General features: G+C 49.9%; 1 protein-coding gene across 1 annotated transcript in view; it reads left to right on the plus strand.

Annotated features, from left to right (window-relative positions):
- Positions 1-1,259: 1,259 nt before the first annotated feature.
- Positions 1,260-7,133, plus strand: part of Tln2 (talin 2) — a 473,598-nt gene continuing 467,724 nt past the window's right edge. Inside the window, exon 1 of the mRNA XM_026779102.1 lies at positions 1,260-1,350. The gene's annotated coding sequence lies outside the window, so the exon portion shown is untranslated. The remainder of the gene's footprint in view (positions 1,351-7,133) is intronic.

The raw sequence follows: 7,133 nt of genomic DNA on the forward strand, positions 1-7,133 counted from the left end.
CATGTTTTCTGACGGTCTTAGGTGACCCCTGTAAGATTCATTCCCCTATGGGGGGTCAAGATCCATAGGTTGAAAACTTCTGCTTTAAGACTAGACTACACCCAGGCTTATCCAAGGTCCAAGATAAGTTTCAAGTTACAAAGTTGATTCACTCTTGGGTGTACAGTGATGGCAATTTCAAGCTGATAGACAATACCGTTGCTGTAGTTGCATTTGAGGAACTGAAAAAATTCACTATCTACTTTTTGGGAAGAGGGGTCTATCCTGGCCACTCTACACTGAGCTGGGGAAAAACCCATCAAAGCCTTTTCTTATTAATTTTTAAAATTACAAAGGTTAAGAATAAAAAGCAGAACCAAGCAGAAAGAGAAAAAAAAAACCACCTAAAATTTCACCAACTACTGGGATACACGGATGAACACTTTGGTTAGTTTGAGCACCTCTCTCTATATATCATAATTTTAAAGAGATTTTGTGACTTGTTCTCCTTTCCCCTTCACACGAGTACCTAAGATAAACTTCACATTTTACCTTGCCATCCCAGCATTTCCGAACTCTGTATATACAAGGGATACATAACTGACTTTTTATCCCAGGGCATAACAGGAGACATAAATAAATAAAACCCGGTGTGGTGGCGCAGGTCTTTAATCCCTGCGTTCTGGAGGCAGAGGCAGGGGGGTATCTTTTGTTTTTGGGGCGCGTGTTGTGTGCAGTGTGGGGCTGTCTCTCGTTTTTAAAAAAAATAATTCAAAAAACCAAAACCCAAATCAGTGCTATAGGCAACACACCCTTGGCTACCCATCTTTCTGGAAGAGTCGTTCGTTCCCTAAACCCACTGGCATGAGGTTTGTGTGTCTTCCCACAGAAGGACTCAGAGTCCTGTGGGTTCCCGCCACCCGCGGGGCTAGATCCAACCTGGTAACCTCCCAGGACCCGGCCGGTTGTTCAGGAGAGGCGCTCGGGGAAATAAGGCCCCATCTCCGAGACGCCTGGTCCCTAAGCCGCCTCATCCCTCTCCAGAGCCGAGCCCAGTGTCTGGGGCAGCCAGGGGTGTCCCTTGTGCCTCTCCCACCCTGGCTCGACCACAGCTCCTCGCGCGCCCCCAACCCGCGCCCGGGGTGCGGACACCCAGGAGCCGGGTGGTGAGCTCTGCCGCGCCGTCCCCCAGTGATGACGCGCTTCCTGCCCTCCCGGCGCTCGCGGGCCGTGCGCTCGCGCTCGCCCTCGGCTCCGGTTCCGCGCCCGGAGCCAGCGGTGGCGGCGGCGGCGGCGGAGGCGCAGCGGGAGCGGAGCCGGCTGCACTCGGGGGCTGGCGCTCTGCAATGAGACAGTAGCTGCATCCCCGCGGTAAGGCGCGGCGCGTGGCGCTACCCTGCTCTCCAGTCTGCATGCGCGCTGCAGGGATTTCGAGTGTCTTTTCCCTCCCCTCTCCAGAAGGAATATGTGGGTGGTTTTCTTCTTGGGTTTGCATCTCGTAAGTGATGTCAATGTAGAAAAACCCTGTCAAGCTTCTAGATTTTATTTCCTAGGGGGGATTTTTTTTTGCAAGAAGAGAAAAATAAATTGCAACGAATGCACCTGTCTATTGCACATGTAGGTTTCGCTGCACTCAGCCTGGGTGCCGGGCTTTGCAAATAGTCTTCCAGCTGGAGCCGGAGAGCTGATCCCTTGCCCTAGGCAGCTGGTCCCCCCCAGGGCTCCCTCTAAGGGTTTCCGGTAACGGGGTCTGAAAAGCGGTCCCGTCTGCACCGAGGGGGTCCCCTGGACCCCGACTGGGGCCCCTGGCGCCGACAAGTTGGTGGAGGGCAGAGCGGCTTCATTCCAGCACTGGCTGCTCCGACTTCCAGCGCCACTTTGCAAACAAGTCTCCCGCCCCGGCTCGCGGCGAAAGGCACTGGAGGCTGCTTCCCAACGCCGGACACTGAAACCTGCGGGTTGCACGTCTTCCCCTTTCCCTGGTCATCTCGCTATCAGACAGCTATTGGCCGTGGACCGCTCGGGGGAAGCGCGGGGCCGAGAGCAGTCAGGGTTTGGATCCAGCGCGGCGGCCTCTCGTTTCCTTCCCCGACCCCCAGGAGCTGAGATTTCGCGCCGGCGGGGTTCGAGAGGGACCTGGGGACTGGCAATTCGGAGCCCAAGGAACGACGTTCGAGGGCGCCATATTTTCAGTGGGTTTTTCAGAGGCTAAGGGGGCGCCCACTTTCCGAAAGCCCCCCGGGGGAGGCCGGAGCGATTGTCGCTGGGAAAGTTTGCGCGCCCCGGAGAGCTAGGAGGAGGCTGTCCCCACAAGGGCGCGCAGACTGCAGCGTGTTGCTCAGACTGGGCCAGGCTGGGTCTGGGGGAAAGAGAGACTCTGGGGACCGAAGAGTGCGGCTCGCGGGTGTAACTGTGCAGCGGAGTGGTAGCATTTGGGACTGTGAGGCGCAGGGCACACGCCCCTCTTTTCCCCAGGTCACCGCCGCCCGCGCTCGGCCGGAGCCTTGCGCACCGCCGCTCCCCGGCCCGGCGCACGTTGCAGAGCGTTTCCTCCAGCGCCCTTTCCCCCCAGCACCGCGTCTCGCCGGGTGTTCCACCTGGCGCGGGAGCTCACGCAGGGCTGGAGAGGAAGAGGCTAGCCCATTCGTAGATGGGGCAAAGGCCTGGCTTATGTGGTTCAGCCTGAAGCCTCCTGTCGTCCCCTGGCTGGTGGAGGCGACCGGAGTAGCACCCGCGGCTGCGTGCTGGGCTCTCCCTGTGGCGCGGGCTGGCGGAGGAAAGGGGGGCGTTTCCCAAAGTCGGGGCTTCAGGTGACACGTGGGAAAACTTGTTTTCTTGCTGCTGGCGATGGGGCAGAGATGGAAGGAAAGTAAAGGAAGGAAGGTTAATGAAAAACTAAGTCCGGATTCTTTCTAGAGAACGGGAGAGGAACGACTAAAGCAGCTGAAGTGTTTGGTGTTGTGGAGGATACTATTGCAGTAGGATGGTATCTCAGGGAAGCGCGTGCTAAAATACACGGAATCACGAGCACTATGGTGCTCAAAGTGACACTTTTGATTCTGATAACCCATGGAAGAGAGAGTTGACATTCGTGATGTCCTAGCTCCTGTAGGTAGTGACTTAATAGAAATGGGCCTGTGGGGGAATCTTTACTTTTGTACATAGATAGTGACCCCTGCTTTGTCGTGACAGGGCAGAGCAGAGTGTGTTTGCTGACCTGTGATTGGCTGGGTGCTGGAATATGTTAGCTTTTCTCCTTGGTGTCTTAATGAAATTGTCACAGTGGAGGGGTCGTGTCAGCTCTTGGAAGAGATTCCGGGAAGGATCACAGAAACCTAACGGGGTGAGGGGGTGGGGGAAGCAGAGATTTTCGTTAGGGAGATGTGCCCCTGACATCGGCACATCTTCATGAAATGCCTCCAGTGTGAACGTTACCCTTTCAGTTCCCAAGGTTGTGTCTTGTCTTGTCCACACCAAGGGGATCTCTGCCGAAAGTCAGGAGGAGGTGGGGTTGACGTGACCGTTGGTCTTGAGAAGGGGTGGTGGTGTGCAGGCAAGAACGCTTCTTCTTCCTTTCATTTGAACACTGGAGGAGAGGAAAGGACTGAGATTACATTTGTACAGAATTAGAACAGCTAGTGTTGGGAAGAATTTGCTGCTGAGAGCCGCCCCCCCCCCCAACTACATTGAAATTTCCAGACTTGGATTAGCGGTGGTACACCGAGTCCCAGAAGCGGACACTTCTCAGTCACTGTCTACCCTGTGCTTTTGCGCCCCTTTTCATTTAATTAGGAAATGCTATGGGACTATGGGGGTCTCAGTTTGGGGCTTTGTGTTCTAGGCTATCTCCGCGGGAGAAGTAAGACTTTCCAAACTCGATCCTTTTGAATTGCTATGCAGAACAGGTGTAGGCTAAGTGTGTTTAAAATGCACCATATTCAGATTTGTTTTTCAGCATTGTTCCCTAGAGGGCATTTTAAGTTTGTTTATTTTTTTATGTGCATGTTCCTGGCTCCTGTGTGCAGTGGCCAGAAGAGGGTGTTGGGTCCCATGGTAATTGGAGTTATAGGTGGTTGTGAACCACAGTGTGGATGCTGGGAACCAAACCCATATCTGCAAAAGCAGTAGATGCCCTTAACTGAGGAGCCATGTCTATGTGCCATGTGTATTTTCGCACACCTTTTAATCATGATGCAATGAAAATGAACTTAAAAGAGCTTTTAAGAAAGTTTTTAAAATTTACATTTATTTGTCTGTCTATCTGTCCGTCTGTCTGTCCGTCCGTCCGTCCGTCCGTCCGTCCGTCCGTCCGTCCGTCCGTCCATCCATCCATCCATCCATGTGTCTACCTATCTATATTTTTTGTGTGTGGTGGGTGGGGGAATGCCTCAAGGCACCCTCTGTGGAGGTCCGAAGAATTTTTCTCTTCTACCATGTGACTCTCTGGGATTGAATTCAGGTTATTAGGCTTTGGGGCAAGTGCCCTCTCCCAGCCAGCATGTCACTCATCAGCCTCAGAGATGCTTTGTTTCAGGTCCTCTAATATTTAATTTCAGCTCTACTACCTTAATATTTATTTAATGTTGTATGCCCCTTTCACTGGGCATTAGTAACCAGGCTTTGCTGTCTCTTGCCTGGTTCTTACTATCGTAGCTTTATAGCTTGATCAAAGTGCCTAATCCCCCCACCCCCCGTAAGATTTTGTAACTTCAAAAGGGTTAGAATAGTACCTTTGTGAACTGGAAAGTTGCCTATCAGTTTACCAGGCCACGTGACAGGTGGTGCGTGCACGCATGTGGCATGCCCAGGCTCTTAGGATGGTGTCTGCGACTTGTGATCTGTGACATTCTTGCTCCAGGACTTCTTGAGTCAGAATATTTTCTTGGGGATTTTGGGTGGTGTTTGACTAACAGGAAGTGCCAATAACAGTTAAATCGTTCCAAACATTTTTTATTAGGTATAAAAAAATGTTTAAAGACAAGAAAAAAAATCTAACAAGGAGACCAGCATTCTAGAATTATAGCTCAAAAAACCCAACTGGTGCCTTTTTAATTACAGTATTTACCCCATCCCGAACTTTTTAATCCTATTGCTTTTATATTTAATAACCAAGCTAGCTAAAACATAAGCCAAACACAACTATTACAAATAATGGGGATAAATGGTGGGTTTAACTAGATGTTTTCCCTAAAGCTGAACTCTTCCAAAGTTTCCTGCTGCTCCCCTCCCCAACAAAAAGGCAGAACTCAAAAGATGAGGATTTCTTAGAGGGAAGACCAGAAATGTGAAAATGGACTCCTAGAGGTTGAGCACCATAGCAACCTGTGTCTCAGTGGCCCTTGCCGTTGATGGGCAAGCTGGACACAAGATTCTGTGGTCCTTTGAGCTCCCTTCTCGTGTTGCTCTGAGCTATGTTTGCAGCCTATTTCACGGTGGGTTTTCAGAGTCTGACTGGGGCCCACATACTTGGTTTGTTTGTAACCAAAAATTCCATGTCTACCAGCTGATCCTAGCTACCATACTCTTCTAAGAGCCTAGAGCAGCCCACAAACATTTGTCTTTCCTTTTTTTTTTTTTTTAACTCTCCTACCTTTGGCTTTAACAAACTCAATTCTTGGTCTTCCATTCATTTCTGCAGTAAAACCTCTTGGGGGTTATCTTGCTTCTCTGATAAGAGAACCCTGCCCTCACCCCACACCTCATCTCACTTGAGGGCAGTGCTCTTGTTTTGTGTTTATCTAGAAGATAAGGTGGGGGAGGAGATAAGTGTGATTAGGTGGCTTATGGAGCACAGAACTATCAAAAGATGCACACACACACACACACACACACACACACAAGAGAAGCAGTTGTGTGGCTGGAGAGGTGGCTCAAAGGTTAAGAGCCTTTGCCACTCTTTTGCAGAACCCAGGTTCTGTTCCCAGCACCCATGAGGCAGCTCATTACTTACTATATGTAATTCCATTTCCAGTGGATCCAATTCTTCTGGCCTCTGCAGGCACCAGGTAAGCGCATATATACACAATGGCAAAAACAAACACAAAACCCACTCATACACATATAATAAAAATAAAAAAGGGAGCCTTACTTTTTTTTTTTTTTTTTTTTTTTTGAGACAAGACTCCTGTTCTTTCCTCATTCTTCTGTACCCAAGTCAGGTTCCTGAACACCCTCAACCTCCTTGACCTTCTCCCTTTGCTGAGTAACCCACCCTTGATCAGACTTGCCCTCTGCTTTGCTTGCACTGCCCTAGCCCCTGGCTGATGAGCCTGGGTGGAGAAGCCACGTGGCAACTGAGCTCTTGATGTATGACCGATGTATGACCGTGAATCCCAAGGGTCCTCTTGACACTGCCAGACCCAGTGTGCTTCTCATCCGAAATTGCTCTCAGCTGGTGCTGTGACTTCCTTCTCTAAGATGCAATTGCGCACTGGTCCCAGCATCTTGCTGTACTGAGTCCACTGACTGACTGGTAAGGATTTCTCTCTTAGCCCTTCTGCAGGCATCTCCCTTCCCTTCTGCCCTCTTTGATGGGATTGTCTTCCCTGGAGATGCTTTAGCATCTTCATCCCAGGCAAAAAGCATCACCATCAGCAAGCGGAGCCCCTTGACCCTGTGTCCTAGCTCATTCACCTCCCATTTTTCTGCTCTCCTTTCTTAATAAATACTTAAAAAATTATTTCCTGCATATGAGTGTTTTATCTAGATGTATGTCTGTGCACTACTTGTGTGCCTTGTGCCTGAGGAGGCCAGAAGAAGGCATTGGATTTCTTAGAATTGCAGTTACAGGTCATTGTTATCTACCACGTGGATGCGGGAAACTGAACTCAAATCCTCTGTAAGAGCAAAACATGCTCTTATAAACACCAAGCTATCTCTGCAGCCCTTTAGGAAAACAAAACAAAACAAAAAACTTTTTTTAAGGAGTTGTCATGTTCTGACTCACTTTCCTCCCCATTCATTTATTTTTGTTTTTTTAAACAGAGACACATTATGTATTCTTTGGCTGCTCTCAGACTTGCTATGTAGAATGGGCTGGCTTTGAACTTACAGAGACTTGCCTACAAGGTGTGTGCCACCATGCCTGGCTTCCCACTCATTCTTTCTTCCACTTTACTCAGGCTTTTACCCTATTCCTTTGAGCAAACATTTCT

The sequence above is a fragment of the Microtus ochrogaster genome, chromosome 5, assembly GCF_000317375.1.
Source record: "Microtus ochrogaster isolate Prairie Vole_2 chromosome 5, MicOch1.0, whole genome shotgun sequence".
Lineage (NCBI taxonomy): Eukaryota > Metazoa > Chordata > Mammalia > Rodentia > Cricetidae > Microtus > Microtus ochrogaster.